The sequence below is a fragment of the Macrotis lagotis genome, chromosome X (assembly GCF_037893015.1).
Source record: "Macrotis lagotis isolate mMagLag1 chromosome X, bilby.v1.9.chrom.fasta, whole genome shotgun sequence".
Classification (NCBI taxonomy): Eukaryota; Metazoa; Chordata; class Mammalia; order Peramelemorphia; family Peramelidae; genus Macrotis; species Macrotis lagotis.
The window spans coordinates 502585062-502609770 of NC_133666.1; the positions used below are offsets into that span (position 1 = coordinate 502585062).

The following is a 24709-nucleotide window of genomic DNA, read 5'->3' on the forward strand; positions in this document are numbered from 1 at the left end:
GAAGTATATAGACTATTGGGAGAGGGGTGTGAGGTAGTAAAGATTAGCTCAAGAAAACATAATGTGTGACTGGGAGTTTGGAAGATGAGGTATTTAGGTTTGGGAGAGAAGAATGAAGTAAACAAGTTAGATTAGGGAATCAGAACCACAGTGTAGTGCTTACCCTCCCTTATCAGGGTATGAGATACAAATATTTTTATCCTCATTTAATAGTTATAGAAAGTTAGACTCAGTAAAGTTACATCGCTTGCCTATAATTATATAATTAATAAATGTCATAGACAGGATTCAAAGCTAGGTTTCTTTTTAAAAAGACAAGTCTAAAGCTATCCCACTTTATCACATTGCTTCTAATTGGGAAAAAATTTCGTATGCAGTCTGTTCCTAGAAAGGCAGATTAGGGTCATATCCTATAGGCCTTTGCATAGGACTAGGAAAGACTGGAACTTGATTGCATAGTCCCTAGGCTAACATGTTTTGGAGTTTGCAAGCTCTATACTTTAATAAATGCTCAGTAAACTGAAAATATCCCATATATATGAAACTGGACCCACAGGTACCTCCTTTTATATTTTAAATTGGAAACAAACAACCATCAAACTACACAGACTAACTCACAGCGAATAAAAAAGACCAGAAGTCTTATTCAGAATTAAGATCCTACCAAGCAAAAACTCTGTTTTATTACATTGTGCAAAGTACCTAATCATTCCCATGGTCATGCTTAGATGTTTCATAAGATCAGAGAAAAACTTTTTTAATTGGGATAGAAAGTACTGTATTTTCTTCATGTACATGAAGACCTCTTCAAATGATCTGAAAGAGGAAGCCTTGTTCTAAAGTTCAACATGCATACAGGATTTAAAATATCAAGGAATGAGAGAGGATGTTTTATAGAAGATCTTGAACTTAAAATATTTTCACATTCTACATTAAAGCAGATGGTGTAAAGTTGGGGTCTGTGATCTTAGGGTGTTTTTTAATCTTTTAATAACTGCAATTCTATGTGATTGATTTCCTTGGAAAGTCTATATTTTTTATTTCATGTATTTTTAACAAAATGTATTCTGGGACTTCTGTAGACTTTACCAGATTTCCAGATGGGTCCCATCATTTCTCAAAAAGGGGAGGGGGGAGTTAAGAAACCCTGAATTAGAGAAAGGTACATACTAAAGAAGTAATGATATTGAAGCCTATCTTCACCCAGCCAAGAGAGGAGAAAAAATATATATCTATATCTATATCTATATTTAATATTAATCAAAGACATATTCGTCAAGGTGGGTAGCAGTAGTGAGATTCAGGAGTTAGAAAAGGGATGCAAGGAACAAGGGAACTGATACAGGAAGTATAAATTGCCAGTCCACATCCTAACTGCAGTGTATCAGCTTTAACATGCTCATCAGCTGACTGCAATTCAGTTGACTAAAGGCCTTTTTCCCCCTTGTGGGAAGCTGTATCTGTTTTTGTAATTAAAGATAATGGAAAAGTATAAGATTTGCTTTATAAAACCACATTTACTGGTCAGTTTTATTGGTATGCTTTAGAGGCACACATTATTCCTGTTTCATTGAATGACTTTCTGGATCACTTAAGTCATGACCTTGTGCATGCCCTGTTGTGCCACCACCCCCTGATCCCTGCATTAGAACAAAAAGAACCTGTCATCACAAAGCTGATTACCTTTTTGCATTTTAATCTTCATTTTATGTGACTAACAGAGCAACTCTTTTAGTCATATGTAACATGGACACTGACCAAAGAAAATGTCCTAAGTGAGTTCTGGTTGATTGAGTACCTAAAAATATTTTGCTTGACTATCATATTAAAGAAATCACTATGAATTCCTGGCTTCAAATTCCACAGATATAGATGACTGAGGCAGAATGTAGGCAGAAAGTATTCCATCTTCAAAACCAAAACTTTAATATTTATGATTAAGAATATGTACATATTTATTTGTCAATTATATACACATACTATTAATTAAATACATTATAAAATTCACATAAAATAAAATATAAAATGAATAAGATAAAAATAATACAATAATTGCTAGAGTAAATAGAGAGCTATTAGGAATGCAACCCAGTCACACCTGGATTTTAGAAAAATGATTTTGATAGCTGTATAAAGGATAAAATGGGGTGAGAAAAGAATTGAGACAAGAGAAAAGGTGGATATAGAGGTAACAAAATGACAGAGATGTGGAGACAGAAACAAGATTTGAAAACTTATTGGCTATAAAGTGTTAGGGAGAGCATGGAGTTGAAGAAGAAAGACACTAAACTAATCAGACACCTTAAACATATTCAATATAAATGAAGCCTGGCTTCAATATAATTTTTTTTAGTTTTTTTTTTTTTGCAAGGCAATGGAGTTAAGTGGCTTGCCCAAGGCCATACAGCAAGGTAATTAATTAAGTGTCTGAGGCCGGATTTGAACTCAGGCACTCCTGACTCCAGGGCCAATGCTCTACCCATTGCACCACCTAGCCGCCCCAATATAATTTCTTTGATGTTCAATTGTGTCTGAGAAAACTCCAGTGGAAGTCTTCTTTGGAAAAGATACTGTAGGGTTTGGCATTTTCTTTTAGAGATCATTTTGCGGATGTAGAAATTGAAGCAAAGAGGGTTAAGTGACCTGTCCAGAACCACAGAACTAGCAGGATTTGAACTTAGGAAGATGAGTCTTTCTGACGCTAGACTTAGCTGCTCCTCAATATAATTACCTCTTTAATATAAATACCTTCCTTGAATGCAGGGGTTCTTTTTCTTTTTCTCTTATTTTTGCTTTGGTAGAACCTTTTTATTGTTGTCAAGGTCTCTCAATTTTACTTTTAAATATGGTTTCTTCTCTCCTCTGACCCCACCATCACCCTAGTCTAGGACTTGAGCATCTCATAGCTGGACACCTGCAACAAGCTATTAGTTTCCCTGACACAAGTCAGTCGTTTCACTATCTGTCTCCCTCTCACTATCCCTCCTCCCACTCCAGTCCATTCTCCAGTCATGTGTCAAGATGATTTCCCTAAAGTGCATTTCTTTGTTCTTAGAACTCTTCCTCACCTCCATCTCAGCTAAAATTTCACATACCACAAGAAGTCTTTCCAAATCTCCTTTAATTTTAGTGTCTTCTCTCTGCTAATTATTTCTCATTTATCCTGAAGATAACTTATCTGTATCTAATTGATGTATGTTTTCTCCCCCATGAGAGCTCCCTGAGATCAGAGACTTCCCTTTGCTTTTCTTTGTATGCACAGTATCTGATACATAACAAGTAAACCCCTAATGATGATGATGTTTTTATTTCATTCTGGAGAGGTGATGCTATGACATGCACATGACTTGAGTTTGAGTGACTGAGTGCTGTGCTAACTCACTAGCCCCACTTACTCCTCCTGGGTTCAGTGGCCAGATATGAATTAGGACAACTGGAGGCAGCCCTGGATGCAGGGCAATCTAGTAAATTTTAAATACCTGAGGCCAGATTTGAATTCAGATCCTCCTGATTCCTTTGCAAGATACTCTATCCACTGCATACTTAAATGGCCCCTTAATAAATGTTTACAAACTTGGGTGCCTGGAAACATGGTTATAACCTCAACAAAAATTGCAAAGTTAAGAAAAGGAGTGGCTTTGGGGGAAAAATGAGATGAGATGCATATCACACACCAATTCTGCCAACTCATTCTGTGAGACTCACTTTGTTTCACCTAAAATGGAAAGGGTTCAGAGATGTAAATTGAAGGATGCCTGCCATAGTTATTGAGTAATCTGGTGAGCTGAAGATGGAAATTTTTCCCAAGGACACCTGAGCAGCTGCTGCAATGGGATACTCAGGCAGTGGGTGGATCCTATCCCATAACACTTAGCTACATCTAGCTCAGAAACTGGAAAACTGAGTACTTCACAATAGCAGAAGGAAACCCAAGTGAGAAAAAGTTGGGGACAAGGGAAAATATAATTGTATCAACACACTCCTTCCAGTCCATTGACTTAAAAGGTTTTAATCCCATTATCATCTGGGAATTGGCTTAATGCTCTTCAAGTTAAATAGACAAGCTTCCTGGCAGCAGAGGACTACATACCAGGACAATTATATACCTATTATTGAATTCTACAGTAAGGATGTCTTTTCTTCTTTTTTTTAGGTTTTTGCAAGGCAATGGGGTTAAGTGACTTGTCCAAGGTCACACAGCTAGGTAATTCTTAAGTGTCTGAGGCTGGATTTGAACTCAGGTCCTCCTGACCCCAGGGCCAGTGTTCTATCCACTGCACCACCTAGCTACTCAGGATTTCTTATTGGAATGCTAGTTTCCTTGTTTTTCCTAACAAAGTAGCATTTTACCATCTGACCCTGCTTCTGTCAAATATCTATATCATTATATTCTGAGATTTCTAGTTAGATGATAATGAAATTCATGTATTCATGTATAAGCTTAACTGTTCACAAGTTGCACCTTTTAAATAATAAAATGAAAAACAGTCATTTTTCAAGGTGACTTATAAGACTAGAACTGAACTGAGGCACTGTAAAATTAAATATGGGGAACTGGGATAGAGTAGAGTAGGTGGCACTGAGATAATGAGATACTATCTCAAGTAGCCCATCAGTAAAAATGCAATTTAAAAAAAAGTGGCATCACGTACCATTCTGGCTATTTTCTCTCAAGGGAATTTCTTTTTAGAACCAGCCACATTAGAAAAGACAAACAGCTTTAGAACCCAGAGTAGAATCATGCAGCTGGGTTGGAGAACAAAATTAGGGGAAAATGGCCAACAGAACACTGTAGAAATGGGATAAAAACACATACTGAGATTTAATAAAACTAGCAGCTGTGACTGTAGACTGGATCCTACAACAAGCATCATGAAAAAGACAGATATAAGGATTCAAAGTGGGGCTTAAACTAAAGAACATTCCCAAGAGAAATGTAGGCAATTAGGCAAATAATAAACTAAAGATGATACATTCTCACCCGCCAACTGCCAAGAAGAGAAGTACTAAAAACAACATCACCCATGAAACAAAGCTAGTTTGGCAGGAATCCCCATGTTAGGTAGTACTTTCTGTAGCTGTGGTCTCTCTACTTTTAGAAGGCACAAAACCAAGTCTGCAAAGCAGTTATAAGAATGATAATCATAAAGGAGCAACTGGGACTAACAAATCAAGGTTTAAAAGACCTGGGCACATTTGGTAGAATATCTGCCAATAGACAGGATGCCAGCCAGCACCTGAAGATGTATCATTTCAAAATACATAGCAGCATGGACTACCTTTGTTGTCATATAAAATCATTTCTCAAGAAGTTAAATCCTCAAGAGATTATACTTCAAGATACAGATCACAATCAATATTCTACATTTAATCTCTGAAATACTCAAACTACTCTCAAGTCAACCCCATTATTTACAAAAATTTAGATAAACTTAAAATGTTAGCTAATAAGACTTAAGGTATTATTTACTTCTCTGGGGTTTTTTATTTGCTCTTCAAATAACACCCCAAAATTAAAATCATCAAAGTTCAATATTGAAAGGATGTCAAAGTATAGGATATTCCTAAACAAGAATCCTCACTACAGCAGGACAGGTAGTCTGCCTTGCCTTTCCTTGAAGATCTCCAGTGCAGAGTGGGGTCCCTTGTGACCCCTAGGCACTGTGGATAGTGATGGACTTGAAGTAAGGAAGATTTGAGTTCAAATCCTGCTTAGACACTTCTGACTATAAAGCTAATCAGGGCACTTAACCACTCTTGGTCTTTACTTCCTGATCTGTAAAGACTGGGAAAACATTAGCACCCATCTCCCCATGCTGTTAAGAATTTAAAATGAGATAGTAAATTAATATATTTAAAGGGTCTAGGTGGCCAAGCACCTTACAAAGCATTGGGGATACAAAGAAAGGAAATAGTTTCTGCTCTAGGAGCTCACAATCAAACCAAAGAGATAACATGCAAACCACTATGTACAAAAAAGACAGACACATAGAGAAGATACTAGCATTAAGTGGCATCCAGAAAGGCTTCCTACAGAAAGTGAGACTTTAGCTGGACTTCAAGTTAGGGAAGCCAAGAAGCAGAGATAAGGGGGGGGGGGGGCGGACAAGCTTTCCAGTCAGAGTTGGCAGACAGTAAAAATGCCAAGAGTAGAGAAGCAGAGAGTTTTACTCAAGGAAGAAAATGGAGGTTACCTCCACAGAGCAGGTAGGGGAAGAAGAAGTAGGGGTTATAAGGTATAAGAAGGTATAAGAAGGTATACAGTATAAGGTATAAGAAGACTGGAAAGAGTGGGGGAAAGCAGGTTATACAAAGGGCTTTGGAAACCTTTGCAAAACCTAAAAGCACTATACAAAAATGCTGGCTACTATTACTACCCTGAGGCATCCTATTTACTTTGGCTGATTCCTTATACCAAGTCTACATCTGCTTCCCTAAAACATCCATCCACCACTAAATAGAGCAAGTCTAATCCTTCTTGAACATAACTACCCTTCAAGTTGCCATACTTGACAGCTTTTATGTCTTCCTTGCCTCTCTCCTTTCTCTGTCCCTAAACACCCTCATAACTCTACCACAGATTGAACATTCCTACTGATCACTGAGACTGATATATGATCTCAATACCTTCCCTTCACAAATCTGGCCATCCTTCCATGGACATTACCTAGCTCATCAATAACAGGCCCACAGGGTGGCTAGGTGGCGCAGTGGATAGAGCACTGGCCTTGGAGTCAGGAGTACCTGGGTTCAAATCTGACCTCAGACACTTAATAATTACCTAGCCGTGTGGCCTTGGGCAAGCCACTTAACCCCATTGCCTTGGAAAATCTAAAAAACAAACAAAAAAAACAGGCCCACATACTGAACAATCCTAAGATTTGCCCTGCTTTCGTCATCATCATCATTATTATTATTTTTAATTTAGGGTAAGTTGTTTTATCTTTTCCTTTCCAAGAATTATCATGGTTAAGTTTTCTAAATCCCTTTTTTTTTCTTTCCTCCTACCCTGCAGCTACAACCAAGATGACTGACAATCTGACTTTTCCCCTCATTCCTTTCTCTTAAGTCACCACCTTCTTGGTTATGTCTGATTTGGACTATTTGAACAGTCTTCTCTATGGTCTCCCTGGCTCAGGTCCCACTGCAATCCAATCCATTTTCTTTTAAGCTTCCAAAGTACTTTTTCTAAAGTGTAGGTCTAACCATGTCACACATATGCACACCATCCCATTCAAAACTCCAATGATTCCTGCTAGTATACCATTAGTATACCATTCAAATTTTTCTTCTTTGATTTTGTGCTCCAAGGACATTCCCTCCTGATTGAACAGCCCCAGAATTTGGGCTAATTATAGCTTTCATCAGAAGTCAGCACTTGAGTTTTCAATCAGCTCCTGGTCATTTCTTTTGTCTCAGCCAGTCAACTCCCCTAGGTCAGATATTCTCTGATGGAACTAACAAGATCAAGTACATAAAAAGTTGTTATAGAACCATTCTTCAAAACACTAAGAGAAATTTAAATTAAAAACATCTCATAGATTGGCAAAGATGACAAAAAAGGAAAATGACAACTGATGGAGGGTTCTGAGGTAGAGGTATAAATTGGGTAACTGATTCTAGAAAGTCATTTGGAACTATACTCCTTCTTCCCCACCAAGTAAATAAATTGTTTAGTCCCTAAAACCCAGCAATAACACCAACTTTTAGGCATTTATTACAAAGAGATCAGAGATCAGAGAGAGAGAGAGAGAGAGAGAGAGAGAGAGAGGTCCTAGATTACAAAATATTTAAAGCAACAAAAAATCTGTTATAGTAAAGTACTAGAAAAAAATGTTCATAAATTGGGGAATAGTTGAAGAACTATGTTATGAATGTAATATTATGATGCTGTAAGAAATTAAAAAAAAGAGAAATAGTTTCAGGAAAACCTAGGTAGACTTATTGGAACTGATATAGATCCAAAATTATTTATACAATGAAAACAATGTAAAGGAAAATAACTTGAAAGACCTAAGAATTCTGATTAATACAATGACTAATTAGGAATGAGTATGCTTCCCATCTCCTGGAAAATTGGAGGGACTCTAGGGTAGAGAATGAGTTATATTTTCAGTATCTTCTTGTTCAATAGAAACATTTCCCCACAGAATAAAGCAGTTACTACAAACAAGTCAATTTTATCAATGTATAAATTTGTTTATTTCTCTACTTATACAAGAGGTAGGGTAGGTGGCAGTGGGGATAGGAAGAACTGCAAAACAAATTGTAGTGACACCAAAAAAAAGGATAAAAAAAGTGCATGTTTGATGTTTGTCATGTTCATAATTTTATTCGTTGTTTTTTTTTGGTGAGGCAATGGGGTTAAGTGACTTGCCTAAGGTCACACAGCTAGGTAACTGTTAAGTGTCTAAGGCCAGATATGAACTCAGCTCCTCCTGACTTCAGGGCCAGTACTTTATCCACTGTGACCCCAAGCTGCCCCATTTATATTCATAATTTTAAAAAAAATTGCCCTAGAATTCAAATTCTTCTAGTCAATTTTCAAAAAAAATAAAACAAAAATGAAAACAAACAAAACCCATATCTATATATGTATGCACACACACACACACACACACACACCCTTATCCAGGTTGGATTTGAATTTCCTACATTTAATCTCCACTCTCTCCCTCAGTTACCGCTATGACCTTCTTTAACCTCAGCCACACAATAATATTTCTAATTCTTTCATTTTTGGGTAAATAAAAGTAGAGGAGACAGTGAAATAAAAAATAAGTATCATGCTATTTTGTGCCTATTCTAATTTTATAAGAGATATCATAGAGAAAAGCAGTGCAAAAACAGTAGATAAGCTTCATTTCCTCTATCTTGACAATTAATATTAACTGATAATAGCTTGCACTTATGTAGACTTTTAAGTTTGCAAAGGACTTTATAAACCTTTCCTCATTTGAGCTCATTTTTAAAGATACTTATGCCCTTTTCCACTGCACAAAAACACTCAAATTTTTAAGTCTTTTTTCATATTAAAACCCTTATAATTAAAGGCCAAAAATGTAACACTTTCCTTCTCTTCCAGCAAATATTCATTATAGTAAAGTTTCCTCCAAGGAAAATGACTATCATAGTTTACAAATTCTAGTGAATAAGTTTAGAAATTTTCTGTAATGATAAACAATCTTTAGTTTATAGGTAAGTAACAAATGAGAATATCAGATGCACTCAGTTGCCAAAGGTAAGATTAATGCTCTGAAAACATCAATTCATACAAAAATAAACATTCCAAATTTATTTCTTTTTCAGCCTCCAAGGGACCCTCAGCTCATATAAATTGCATCTGTGCATTGCTCAGCTGTGCTAAGTAAAGCTAACTTATTATTCTAGCTGCTCATTTTCTTTTTACATTCAATGACTTTTAAAAAAATTATTATTATTATTGTCAGCTATGGCCTTGAGATGCAATTTATGTAAATTAAATTGTAATTTAACTTTAATGTCCAGTCATTTCTAAATCTTACCAGACAACTAAATTATGAAAGAACCCATAGCCCATGTACACAGAACAGAGAACATATATAGAGAACAAAAGATGAATTTCAATCATTAAAAAAATAAGATAATTGTAGGAGGAACTTGTGAACTTTCAGCTATATCTTTGCAACTTTCTCAATGCTCAGGTGATACAATTAAGAGAACAAATCAGACTTAGCAGTCCTTCTCACATCACAGGCACTTTGTGATGCAAACAAAGGACTTACCAAAGCAGCTTCTGTCATGACACATTCATATTTAGTAGCTAGAAATCTCAAAGTAGAATTATCTCACACAATAGTTACTATGCAATCATTTCCCTAGCATCAGATCACTCTACAACCAGTTTTCAAAATGTTTTCATCAAAATGAACTCAAATCAAACTTCATGAGCTTGGAATCAACAACAGCTTTAATTTTTTAATTACAAAATTAGGTGATGCCAAGAGGCTCTTTGCCCAGCAGGCATCTGGTGAGATTTCAGTGCCTGGAACACCAAACTGGTGGGCACTCAAAGAAAAGGCTGGGGGGGGGAGGGGGGCTGCAGATCAATATAACAACAGCAGAATCAGCAACAATAATCCTAGTTTACATAGTGCTTTATTTATTTTACGATAGATATCCAAAAATTATTATTCTTTATTTTACAGATGACGAAACAAAGTCTCAAGGAAATCAAGAGATTTGTCAATGGTCATAAAGTTAGAAAGAGTGAGAATTGTAGAATCCAGTCTTCTAATTCCCAAGTCAGGACTAATTCCATTACAACTAGTTGCTTTTCTAACTAACCAGGATATCCAGCAAGACCAAAGATGAGAACAGGGGCCATGAGCAGAAGGACTGAGGGTAATCTGAAGGTCTCTAGTTTACCAACTATTAGCTAAGGAAGAATGATCATTGGAATTGCTCCTCTGGAAGAGAGTTCACAAAGTACCAGTAAGTGTTTAGCTTTTTTCCCCTTCAGTTTGTTGTCTATTCTTGCATCCATTTTTTCTACATATCTTTTAAAAGTTAAGTTAGCTGGTGAGTTCTTAGTGCCGCCTTATTAATTTCTTTAGACAACTATGATTTTCCTGAATAGTAGAATTTTTTTCCATTGAATATCTGAATTTAATTCCTATTTTTTGATTCCTCCTGGGCTGTCTTCAACTCTAGATATCCATAGGATACTACTTTTATTTCTTATGAACTCCCCTAAAAGAGAGGTTGCAATATCAAGACCATACCCAGTTTTTCTTTTTTTCACAAACTATGGAAGAGAGAAGTAGACATTCCCCACACCTCAAGGTTCTCATCATTTTCTCAGGAACAACATCTCATTCCTATTAGTGTAAATCTTATCTAAAAAAAAAAATAGCAAATGTTCCTTGTTAAATTATATTTAAAAGTTTTTCCCTCTCATTTCTAATGGTAAAGAAGTGGTCTGTTTGAAAACTTAATTATGAATTAAATCAAATTTTTAACATTTAAACCAAAAAAGGAATCAATAGTTCTTTCCCTCCTTTTACTTGTCCCATTTCTTTTGAATAAGCCACAGTCTCATCCCTTCCAATCACAGCAATACCTATACAATTAAATTTGCATCCTCGCAAGTGGACTTTTTTTTTTAAGGTTTTTCAAAGCAATGGAGTTAACTGGTTTGCCTAAGGCCATACAGCTAGGTAATTATTGTGTCTGAGGCCAAATTTGAACTCAAGTACTCCTGACTCCAGGGCCGGTGCTCTATCCACTGCACCACCTAGCCACCCCCAGCAATTTTACCCATACTTTGTATATTAATATTTAGGAAACTGAAACATTTCTTGGATTATCTACCTTCATAGATATACATCAGCTGTTTTGAGTCCTGCCTTTCCTTTTTCCTGTTTAAAGCCCTCAAGAAGAGTGAACCCTTGTGAATCCTTTTTAGTTATATTCCTCCATTCAGAAAAAAGTCAAAATTATATTTTAAGCTGTGGTTCAGAAATCCAAATCCTTTCCTTTTGTACTATCTTCTCAACAAACTTTTTGCTTCCAAAATCTTCCTCTCTCTTCAGAATCAGTGAATAAGCATTTAAGAAATGCCTGTTCTGTCAGGAAGATATAGATAATAAATGTAAATAAATAGAAAGTAATTAAAAGATATTAATCTCATGATATAATGCTTACCCTATAAGTAGGGACTCTAGAAATATTTATGTGCTTCCCCATTTTGGATGAAGGATACTAGAAAATGGGGGATCAAGGAAGGCTTCCTGTAGAAGAAGGTGCCTGAGCTGCATCTTGAGGGAAGGGGGGAGTCAATGGAAGTGAAGAACAGTAAAGAAAGAACCTGAGAGGCAGCAGGGTGGTGTAGTGGATAGGGACTATGCATGGCATAAGGAAAACATAAATTCAAATCTTACCTCAGATACCTCATAGTTTTGTATATCAAGGTCACACAATAACCTCAAACTCAGTCTCAGTTTCTTTTTCTGTAAAATAAGAGCTGTATGCAATGCTTCTGAGGGCCCTTCTAATTCTAAATCTATAATTCTGATTCCTAAAGGTTCTAGTTGTTATTACTGGTTTTTAATCCATTGATTTTAATTCATAATCTGGGATACAAAACAAATCAAAAACAGTATCTATCCTCAAGTGGTTCATATTCTAAAGAATAAGACAAGTAAGTAGCTAGTGCAAGTTATGTACACAGCAGATGGAAAGTAATCTAAGAAGGAAAGGCACTAATTCAAGCTTGGTCAAGAGAAGTCTCAAATTGTAGCTAGAATGTGTAGAGAGGAGTAAAGAGGAAAAAGACTGGAAAGAGAAAGAGGTCAGCTCATGGTGAGGTTTAAATGCCAGAGTTAATATTTAATTCTGGAGGTAATAGGGAGTCATTGAAGTTTAAGTAGAGGTGACAAGATCAGAAACGCACTTTAGAAAAATCCCCTTGGCAGCTGAGAGGAGGAGGATTTGGAGCAGGGGATAATTAGAATACTGTTACAGTCCAGGCCAGAGAGTGAGAGGTTCTGAAATGGGGATGTAGTAATATGAGTGGAGAGAGGGTATGTATAGAAGACATGCTATGAAGGTAGAAATGACAAGATTTGACTAGATAATGGATGTGTGGAGTTGCGTGAGAAATCCAGGAATAACACCATGGTTGAGCCTGTGTGACTAGAAGAATGGTGGTATTCTTTTATAGCAGCAATAAGGGAGTTAGGAAGAGGGGAAGAGAGAAAGAAAATTAAATCTGTCCTAGACAAATTGAGTATGAAATGTTTACAAGACACTCATTTTGAGGTGAATAAGAGGCAGTTGGTTGAGGCATGACTGCAGCAGGCAACTAAGCAGCAGTAAGCAATTAATACTGAACATAGGTCAGAGCAGTAGGGCCACAGGCAGGGATAATACCAACATCAACATTTTCCAATTTTATAGGATGCTTTCTTCCTTTCCTTCACTTCTTCTAATTCACTATAATTGACTTACACCCCCTCTAGGCCACCTCCCAGGGCAAACAGAATGAAACCAAGATAGCATTAACTGCACTTTGAGGTGGAACAAAAGTTTTGGAAAGGTCTCAAAGCTACATATGGGCACAAAGATGCTCAATAAAGGTACTAAACGCATGAATGAAGAGTACAGAAAGGAGGATATCAATCAATATGTAATAATTGATGGTCAACAACTTCTGAGGTGGATATTTAAGGAGAAGAGAATAAAGAAAATTAGGAGGATATTTCATAAAGTGAAAAAGTTTTTAATTACTGGGGGGGGTGAAGCCAAGATGGCAGAGTAGAGGCAGAAGCTCTCCCCTAGATGACTACAAATGCCTTAAAATTATGACTCTTAACCAAATTCTAGAGTGGCAGAACCCACAGAAAGACTGAGTAAAACTATTTTCCAGCTCGACAACATGGAAGATCTGCGGGAAGGGTCTGTTCCATCAGGGATGGAATGGGCTGCAGAATGGGCATGCTGAGCTGGAACTAATGAATTTCAGTCTTCTAGGAACAACCCACCGGGTGGCTGGGTCCCTGGGAATGCTTGTGTCGATGGCAGCAGGGGTAGTTTCCAGACCTCTCAGGCCAGGGATTGCCAAGGACAACTTGGAAGGTCAGTGGGAAAACTCTGCCTAAGTGAAGTCAGAGCACAGACCAGCACAGGCCTCCATGCAACCCTGCCCCAGAAACCAGAAGCAGGCCTGCAGGGCCTACAGCTGCTTCCAAAGTACTCAGCCCATAGACAGTAAGTGGAATAAGGGGCTGCGGGGGAGACCACAGAGAATCTCTCTCTGCTATCCCTGGGCAGGAATCTGTTGCTTTGATGACACTCAGATTCAAGTCATGGACTGGGGCCCCCTACTGCCATAATGGAGCAGGGACCCTCCCCACAGTTCCAGGGAGTGCTTGTGATCATCCACAGGTTAGGAGAGCAGTCAGAGCCTCTCATAAGTCCTTGAAAGAACTGAGGTCCCCAACAGGTATCTCCCCCCCCCAAAAAAAACAAAACCTCAAAAAGCTTGAGAAAATGTGTCCTCTACCCTGGAAGTAGAACCCCAACTTAACAAAGAGTTAAGATCAGGATAGGCTGGGGAAATGAACAAACAACAGAAGAAAAAGAATCTTACCATAGATAATTACTTTGGTTCATGGAGGATCAAAATATAGACCCAGAAGATGACAAAGCTTCTGTATTCAAAGTCTCAAGAAAAATAGGAATTGTTCTCAGGCTATGGAAGAGCTCAAAAAAGATTTTGAAAAGCAAGTAAAGGAGGTAGAGGAAAAATTGGAAAACAAAATGAGAGTAATGCAGGAAAATCATGAAACTAAGTCAGCATCTTGGTGAAAGAGATACCAAAAATCACTGAAGAAAATAACATCTTAAAAAACAGTTTTAGGGGCAACTAGGTGGCGCAGTGGATAGAGCAGTTCCAATCCGGCCTCAGACACTTAATAATTACCTAGCTGTGTGGCCTTGGGCAAACCACTTAACCCCATTTGCCTTGCAAAAACCTAAAAAACAAAAACAAAAAAAACAAAACAAAACAAAAAAAACCCAGTTTAGGTCCAAAGGCCAACAAGGAGAAGAATACCTTAAAAAGCAGAATTGGCCAGATGGAAAAGGAGATTAAAAAAGCTCTCTGAAAAAAAATAATTCCTCCAAATGCAGAATGGAACTAAGGGAAACTGATGACTTCATGAGAAATCAAGAAACAAGAAAACAAAACCAAAAGAATGAAAAACAAGAAGAAAACAACTGACCTGGAAAACAGATCCAGAAGAAATAATTTTAAAATTACTGGGCTACCTGAAAGTCATGACCAGGAAAAGAGCCTAGAATTCATTCTTCAAGAAATTCTCCAGGAAAATTACTCTGATATCCTAGAAGCACAGTGGTAAAATAGAAACTGAGGGAATCCAACGATCACCTCTTGAAAAAGATTCCAAAATAAAAATTCCCAGGAATATTATAGCCAAATTACAGAACTCCTAAGTCAAAGAAAATATAAACAGCTAGAAAGAAACAATTCAAATATTATGGAGCTATAGTTAGGATCACACAGAATTTAGCAGTGTACATTAAGGGATCATAGGGCTTCCAGAAGGCAAAAGAGCATGGACTACAACCAAAAATCAACTACGCAGCAAAACTGAACATTCTCTTTTAGGGGAAATGAAATGGGGGACTTTTAAACTTTCCTGTTGCAAAGATCAGAGCTGAACAGAAGGTTTCATCTTCAAGTACAGGACTCAAGTGAAGCATAGAGAGGGTAGATAGGGCAAATTATGAGGGATTTAATGATACTGAACTGCTTGGAAGATGATACTGATAACTCATAAGAACCTTCTCATTTATTGAGGCAGTTAGAAGTAACATATATAGATAAGGCACAGGAAATATAAGATATTAAATAGATGGAGTTAATGGGGGAGAAAGGGAAAGGAGAGGTAGAATGAGCTAAGCTATTTCACATAAGAGTCAAGAAAAACCTTGTACAATGAAGTAGAAGGGGGGAAGGTAAGGGGGAATGAGTGAGCCTTCATTCTCATCAGAAGTGGCTCAGAGAAGAAATAAAAGTCACACTCAATAGGGTAGAGAAAACCATTCTACCCTAGAGGAAAAAAGGAAAGGGATAGGAGAAAGGGGACAGAGGGAGGGGAAGAGAGTGTAGGTGAGAGAAGAGAGGGAAGATTGTGGGAGATGGTAATCAGATACAATACACTTTTGAGGAGGGACAGGATGAAAGGAGAGAGAGAGAAGAACAAATGAGGGTGAGGGGGAATAGGATGGAGGGAAATACAACTAGCAAAATCAACTGTTGGGAAAAAAATATCGAAGCAACTTCCCTGATGGACTTATGATAAAGGATGTGATCCATTCCAGAGCAGATAGTATCTGAATGCATTTTGAAGTACACTTTTTATTCTCACTTTATTTCTCTTGAAGTTTCTCTATCTTTATGGGAGGAGGGGGGATTATGTTTACTTTTACAAGACTATTATATAATATGAAAATAAATAAATAAATTAAAGATTCCTCAATGCTCTTAGGTAACAGAAACTCACCTGGCTTACAATATCTCTATCCAGGAAACAGCAAAAGAAATGACTTCTTTGTTACATATTTTTACTTTTTTATAAAAATTTTGAAAGCAATGGGTGGCTTTGATGTTTATCCCAAAATCATTCTGAATATAGCCCCAAGTTCACAGAGTCTTTCCACAAAACAAATACAGTGAAGAAAAATTAATTTCCACATAGTAACCTTGTTAGATAGTATATCACCTATCTATACCCCAAAGAAGCAAGTTTTAGTTATTCAACTTATATTCCATAATTTGTTCAGTCAGTCACCTGATACTGTCAAATGAGTTCAGTTTCACTGTATACTGTTTTTGGTGTTAAAGTTACTGTTGTTTTCAGTTGTGTTGACTCTTCATGACCCTATTTGGAGTTTTCCTAGCAAATGAATGAAGTGGTCTGCCATTTTCTTCTCCAACTCATTTTTACATATGAAGAAACTGAAGCAAGCAGGGTTAAGTGACTTGTCCAGGGTCACATATATGTTAAGTGTCTGAGACCAGCTTTGAACTCAAAAAGATCAACCTTCTTGACTCCAGGTCCAGTATTGTATGCACACTACCACCTAAATTGATTTGGGGGGGTTAAAAGAACTAGTTTAAACAAAGAAGCTGCAAATCAAACTAAAGATGATCCTTTTAAATTTTTTTAAAGCTCAAGAAGACAATCAAATCTACTAACAGCTCAATAAAGATGGCAGTGACAAGTAATGAGAAAAATGAATTTAATGCTAAGTACAGAGTCAATCTTGGCTCTGAAACAGTTCAACAGATTAATAGTCTAGTGATGTTGCTGACCAAAGTTAGCCTTAACAGAACCCTGTGCAACCCTGAGTGAGTCTGTTAACCTCCCTTAGTCTCAGTTAACTCATTTGTAAAATGTAAATAATTATAACAATTACTTTCACTGGGTTGTTTAAGGAAAAAAATTTAGAGTATAAGTAAAATACTTTGCAAACCCTTTAACCTTATACAAGCTTGGCTATTATCAATCTAATTCCCCACCACCCCCAACCTAATCTAAATGGCTGCTTAAGGACAACTAGAAAGATTGCATATTTATCAAATTCATGACCTCTCCAATAAAGGCATCCCTTTTATTTTGTGGAACAAAACTTAAGCAAGACTATGTCATCTAGTATGATTCTAATTCATACTCAAATGCTCTCAAAAATCTGCTACAAAGAAGTTATCCAACATTTTAGAGACATTCCTTTAGTCTTTTCTCTTTTATCAATGTAGCACTGGAGCTGCTGATGGATTATCCCTCCCTTTTTCATGTATGAGCAGTTCTACATCCTTTCTCAATATATTTCCCAAATTTTCTCAAACAATTCATTATTGGTAATTTTTTGTAGCCCATTTATATCTACCTCCATTTACCACTCAGTTTTAATAAATTTTAATTACTTGGATTCACAATTATGTAACCACTCTAGAATATTGAGGTTAACAAAATTACATTAAGGAACATGGTGGAAATGCATACCAGATTACTCTTATCCTATTAGAGAATGAATCACTCTGCAGTAGCAATAATTAGCATTTATACAGCACTCATGGTTTGCAAAACACTTTACAAATGTTGTTGTTGTTCCATTTTTCAGTCATGATCAGCCCTCTAGACTCCATTGATCATAGTGCTATTATCTGATGTTGGATTTGAATTCAGGTCTTCTTAACTTCAAGTTCAACACTTAATTGCCATTTAGATATGGATGAGGCAACTGAGGTCCAGGGAGGTTAAAGGACTTATCTAAAGTAAAACACAAGTAGGTTCAGAGGTGGGATTTGAATCCAGATCCTCTGGCTTTAGAGACAGTGCTCTTCCCACAGTACCATATAGCCTCCTTTATACAAATGTCACCTTGTTTTATCTTCACAACAAACCTGAAAGATATATGTAACTGTTGTTTTCAATTTTGAGATAAGAAAACTGAAGATGAAAGAGGTTAAATGATTTGCTCAAGATTTAACTCAAGTCTTCTTCCTAACTCTACACTCCCTGTACTAACTAGCTAAAGGAGGAAGAGGAAGGAAAGGAATACATTGAGGAAAATAGGGGATGTAAAACAAATGATTTCAATGAAAACTTCTTTTTTAAACAGCGAAAATAACTAGAAACTCACATTTATATAGTACTTTAGAATTTGTAAAGTGTTTTCCACGTAATACTAAGGTATGTAGAATAAAGATTACAATTACTACATAAGGGGGGTGGAAGGGAGAGAGGTGGAGAGGAATAATGTCACTGATCTCATTGGAAGAATTGATGTCAAAGCCTCCTCTACTAATACACATTGACAATTCATCTGTAACATCTAGTCGTAAAGATATTGAGAGGTTGTTACTTACTGGTGGTTTCATAGTATGTGTTAAAAGCAAAATTTGAGAAGTAGTCTTTTTTACTTCAAAATCAGTCTTCTAGCCAATATAATACAACCTTACTTTTCTTTTCTTCCAATTTACAAATAAGAAAATTGAGTCAGAAAGGTTATATAACTTGCCCATGGTCATAAAGCTCAAAATTAGTAAAGCTGAGATTTAAGCCCAGTAAAACTGTTATATCTGGCAAAGAAAATGGAGGGGAAAATCCAATTCAATTGGAAAACATGGGTCATTTTCAATTGTTGCTCCTCAGGACACTTGACTAAAAGCAAAAGTTAAACTCCCAACCATACTCCCTTCATGATCTGAGACTCCTACCTTTCTCCTCTTGTAAGAAAAATACAAAACCTAACAAAAGGTGAGAAATAAAGTCTAGCATTTTAATATTATGATATTGTAATCCCATTCATGTCCAGTCCATGAGTTATCTCCCAGGAGGACAACAAATCTAAAACTTGACAAGGATTTAAATTTATAAACCATCCTTATGAGACAATTGCAGATTTTAGAAATGATCACCAACAGAGAAATTTTCTACAGTCAAAAAGACAGAACAAGGTTATAAAAATAGACCAATAAAGTCAATTACAGTCCTTTATCAAAAAAGGATTTCCCCTGGAATAAATTGACTCTAATGGAAACCATTATTGATGGGTTATCAGATGAAAGGGATAGTTTCAGAACATTTGATGAACTGATACAGAGTGAAGTGAGCAGAACCAGGAGACCATTTACATTCTAACAACAACACTGTTTAAAAAAAAAAACTCAGGGACCAACAATGATTCCAGTGGACTGAAGAAGCAAGCTATCCAAATACTGAGAAAAAGAACTAAGATTTTTTTTAAGATGGTCAACAGAAGAATTAGTTTTGCTTAACTATACATGTTTTTAATAGGGGTTTTGCTTTTCTGACTTTCTCAATGTAGAGTGAAGACAGATGAGAAGACAGATTTATTTGAAAAAAAAGTTTAAAAATGTAGATTTCACAAGGATCCATAGATTACTATGGATCTACAAGAAGGTAGATAGGCTTATAGAGAAAAGAAAGGAACTAGGCTCCTTCTGCTCTAAAATAGCTGCTAGCCAGAGGCTGAAGAGGATTCATGCCCCAAAATAGCACAACCCAGCAGTGTAAACAGCCACTGCAGTAACTAGTGACAACCAACCTGCTAAACAAGTGGCTTTTTCCCTTCTGAACATCAGCTGATCTAGTTATAGGGAATTGTCAATTTAATAACAATCACTTATTGTCTAGGGCACAAACAGAAACTGCCTGCCAATAAGAAAAAATGTATTCTTAAAAATGTTTTTATATTTGCTTTTTTAAAATACAAATGCCTTGGAGCACCAGTATAACATTACTATTAAAATCAATGCCAAAAGAACCCTGTTTAGCGGTCCTCTGGTATCCAATATTCAAGACTTCTTTGAGAAATGGATTAACTAATTTACATTATTTTTTCAAAAAAAGGTAAATGAGACAATCTTAACAAACCTAGGAATAAAACATTGAGGTCCCTAACATAAAGCAAAATGCATCCTGCAGATGCTTCATATTTGCTGAACTGAATTACATATGTGTGGTCCAGTTTTAGGTATGTAAGTCTTCCTGACAAGACAGGCTGAACAATGTCAATTTCAAAACCCCCTCCCCCCCACTCTCTCTCTGACTTCAACACAAAAAGAGTAAAGGGACTGATCAGCTATCATTGCTGTCTCACAAAACTGCTTTGAAACTTCACTCTCAGAGATTTACCATTTCCTCTACAAAGAAAATATCCCTGCCTCCTTCTTCCCTAATACTCTCTAATTGGATGGTCTTATATTTAAAAAGCAAAATAAAATAAAAATAGCACCTCTTCCTCCTTACCAATATAATGAATCACATGCTCATACATTTTCTTCCAACAAAAATAATGCTTTGAAATATGCCTGTTTGTGAAAGTTAAAAAGGACAAAATAAAGCATGGGGTAATAGATATGATTGTGTAAAAGCAAACACATGATGGAGTGAAAATAAACCAGAAATAAATATTCTTATACAAAATTGTTCATTTTTTTTATCATGCTATCTTGTCTAAAGATCACTGGTACCAACATGCATGTGAGTGCACACATACACACAAAAACAAACCTTTTAAGTTCACCATATACAACCTTCACTTATTCCTTCCTACAATAGCATTTACCAAGTTATTACATAACAAAGATTTTCTATGACTCCAAACATAGATATATCTATATCTACAATACCATTATTCTTAATAAGAATAATGAATCTAAATCAATAATAGAATGTGATATAAATGTTCAACAAGATAAACCTGAAGGGAGGAAATAATCACAATATAACCATCAGGTTGGAGTAGTTAAAGGTTTCCTTAAAAATGGTATAGTGTGGGGGCAGATCCAAGTTGGTGACAAGAGTGGATCATGTCTTGGGTGCTCTCTTGAAAAACTTCTAAACTAAGGACTCTAACTAAATTTTTGAGAAACAACCCATAGAGGGACCCAATGAGGCAGTTCTCCTACTCAAGGTAACCTGGAAAAGAACAGAAAGGCTCTGCTCCCCGGGGTTGGAGGGGCGGCCTGCCAGAGGCGTGGCCTGCCAGAGTGAAAGTACTTCAGCCTCCTGGAGGCAGTCCCAGGGCACTGGGAGCTACGGCTCATAGCAGCGGAGGAGTTTCCTGACCACCCCGGGGAGCATTGGGCAAAATTTGGGGGAACAGCAGGGGACCTCTGCCAGAGTGAGCACGTGGAGCCCAGACCTCAGGGCACACAGCAAGCAGCATGCTAGCCCAGATCCAGGAACAGAAGCCTGCGGAGTCAGTAAGCAGGAGACTCCAGGGCATGAGCGCATTGAACCTAGGGAGGGGAGTGAAGAGAGACTGCCAAGCTCTGTCCTCTGCCCCTGGAACATAATGTTAATAATAAATGATATCATAATGTTAATAATAAACATAATGTTCCCCCTGGAACAGGACTCTGAGGTTCTGACCACATTCAGATCCTGATCCCAGTCTAGGCGCCCCCATAGAAGAGCAGGGTCCCCCCCACCTCAGCCCTGTGGCAGAGGGGGGTGCATATGGTCATTCACAGACCAGGAAGGAGGACAGAGCTTCACACATTGAGACCCATGTGGGAGTGTTCCAAAAGCTCAGGAAACACCATCCCTCAAAACAGGCTAAAGCTGGGAAAATGAGCAAGCAGAGAAACAAGAGGAACACCATTGAGAAATATTTTGCCTGTGAGCCCAAGAAGGATCAAAACACTCAGTCTGAAGATGAGGAAGACAAGCTCCTGCATCTAAAGACTCCAAGAAAACTGAAAATTAGGCTCAGGCTATGACAGAGCTCAAAAAAGACTTTGAAAATCAAATGAGGGTGTTAGAAGAAAAACTGGGAAAAGAAATGAGAGAGATGCAGGAAAAACATGAAAATGAAGCCAGCAGCTTAGTAAAGGAAATCCAAAAAAATGCTAAAGAAAATAGCATGCTAAAAACCAGCTTAGGTCAAATGGATAAAACAGTTCAAAACGTTACTGAGGAGAACAACGCTTTAAAAAGTAGAATTGGCCAGATGGAAAAAAAGAGATTAAGAAAGCTCTCTGAGGAAAACAAATCCTTCAGAAAAAGAATAGAACTCAGGGAGACTGATGAATTTATAAGAAATCAGGACTCAATACTTGAAAAACAAAAGAATGAAAAAGTAGAAGAAAATGCGAAACATCTCATTGAAAAAAACAACTGATATGGAAAACAGATTTAGGAAAGATAATTTAAAAATTATTGTAATACCTGAAAGTCATGATCAGGAAAAGAGCCTTGACATCATTTCCAAAGAATTACTACAGGAAAATTGCCCTGATATCCTAGAAGCAGAGGGCAAAATAGAAATGGAGAGAATCCACAGATTCCCCCCCCCAGCTGAGAAAGAGAGCCCAAAAAAACCAATCCCCAGGAATATTATAGCCACGTTCCAGAACTCTCAAGTCAAAGAGAAAATATTACAAGGAGCCAGAAGGACACAGTTCAAATGCCGTGGAGCTGAAGTCAGGATCACACAGGACTTAGCAGCAACTACATTAAAAGCTCATAGGGCTTGGAATATAACATACTGGAAGGCAAAAGAGCTTAGAATACAACCAAGAATCAACTACCCAGCAAAACTGAATGTCCTCTTCCAGGGAAAAAGATGGACTTTCAATGAACCAGGGGAATTTCACATGTTCCTGTTGAAATGGCCAGAGCTGAACAGAAGGTTTGATTTTCAGATACAGGACTCAGATGAAGCATAGAGATTGGAGGAGAAGGGGAAAATATGAGGGACTTAATGATGATGAACTGAATGTATTCCTGCATAGAAAAATGACACTGATAATACTCATATGAACCTTCTCAATTAATAGAGCAAGTAAAAGGAGCTTTTATAGATGAAGCACAAGAGAAAGCTGAATTTGAAGATAAAATATGGTGTAAAAACGGAGTCAATAGAAAAAGGGAAATGTAAATGGGAGAAAGAAAAAGAAGAGGGGGAATAGGTCAAGATATTTCATATAAGATTTTTCTTTATTACAATGAGCTATTGCAATGATATAGAAGGGGGGAAGGCAAGGGGGAATGAGGGAATCTTTGCTCTTATCAGAGGTGGCTAGGAGAGGAAACAGCATATATACTCAATGGGGTATAGACATCTGGAGTAAGAAAGAGGAGGGGACAGGGGGAAGGGGGGAATGTGAATGAAGGAGGAGAGGATGGACCATGGGGGGAGAGTGGTCAGATATAACACATTTTCTTTTTCACTTCTTGCAAGGGGCTAGGATTGGATGGCCTGTCCAGGACCATAGGGCCAGGTGGATGCTGGGTCTAAGGGGTGGTATGGGGGCTTGGGGCCTCTTGGCCCCAGGGCCAGGGATCTGTCTGTTGTGCCACTCAGCTACCCTACAGCAGAGTCAGTGAAAGGAGAGAGAAAATATAGTACATGGTGGTGAAGAAATACAAAAGGAGGGAGTTGCAATCAGCAATGGCAACAGTGGAAAAATATAGAAGTAACTTTTGTGATGGACTTATCATAAAGAATGTGATCCACCCGTGACAGAGTTGGTGGTGTTGGAACACAGACTGAAGCACATTTTCTATTATTATTATTTGGGGGGGGGTACAGGGCAAATGGGGCTGGGAGGCCTGCCTGGGGCTGCATAGCAGCGTGATCGTTGGGTGTCTGAGGCCGGATTTGGACCTGGGTGCTCCTGGCTCAAGGGCCAGTGTTCTGTCTGCCACCCAGCCACCCCTACTATTATTACTATTTTACTATTTTATTTTATGTCTTTTTTTTTCTTTTTTTGGTTTATGCAGGGCAGTGGGGTTGGGGTGGCTTGCATGTTACACAGCTGGGTGATTGTTGGGCATACATGGCTGGATATAGGCTTGGGTGCTCCTGGCTCCAGGGCTGGTGCTCCTTCCATTGCACCACCTGGCCATACCTACAATTATTACTATTATTATTTTAATTTTAATTTTTTTCTTCCCTTTACTTTCTTGCTCAAATGAGTCTATATTTTTTGGGGGAGGGGTATTTTGTTTACTCTTAAATAAGAATATTTTATTAATCCATAAAAATTGTACAAAATGAGAATAAATAATTATTAAATTAAAAAAAAAGAAAGTTTAGTCCCACAAAAAAAAAAAATGGGATTGGATGATATGACCAGAAAAGACAATGTTCAATGTTGGAAAGGATGTGGGAAATCTGGGACACTGATACATTGTTGGTGGAGCTATGACCTCATCCAGCCTTTCTGGAGAGCAATCTGGAATTATGCCCAAAGGGCAATAAAAATGTGCAATATGATTACTGGGTCTATATCCTGAAGAGATCATGAAAAGGGGTAAAAACATCACTTATACAAAAATATTCATAGAAGCCCTGTCTGTGGTAGCAAAGAAATGGAAATGAAGTGAATGTCCTTCAATTGGGGAATGGCTGAACAAATTGTGGTATGTGTATGTTATGGAACACTATTGTTCTATTAAAAACCAAGAGGGATGTGTTTTTAGAGAAGCCTGGAAAGACTTGAATGAACTGATGCTGAACAAGATGAACAGAAACAGAACACTGTAAACCCAATAGCAACATGGGGGTGATGATCAATCTTAATGCACTTGCTCATTCCATCAAGGCAATAACCAGGGACAATTTTAGAGTACCTGTAATGGAGAATATCATCTATATCCAG

The 24709-nt window shown here is 37.4% G+C and overlaps 1 protein-coding gene and 1 long non-coding RNA gene across 7 annotated transcripts in view; one reads left to right on the plus strand and one right to left on the minus strand.

Annotated features, from left to right (window-relative positions):
* The window catches only part of SLC66A2 (solute carrier family 66 member 2), a 215025-nt gene that overhangs the window by 19243 nt on the left and 171073 nt on the right, over nt 1-24709 (minus strand). The window lies entirely within an intron of this gene.
* Nucleotides 9764-14781, plus strand: LOC141501055 (uncharacterized). 2 transcript variants are annotated; one of them, XR_012472123.1, is made up of 3 exons: nt 9764-10040; nt 10188-10473; nt 13002-14781. It is a non-coding gene; the product is annotated as an uncharacterized LOC141501055 (long non-coding RNA). The 2 variants fall into 2 exon arrangements; XR_012472122.1 differs by having other exon boundaries at nt 9764-10009.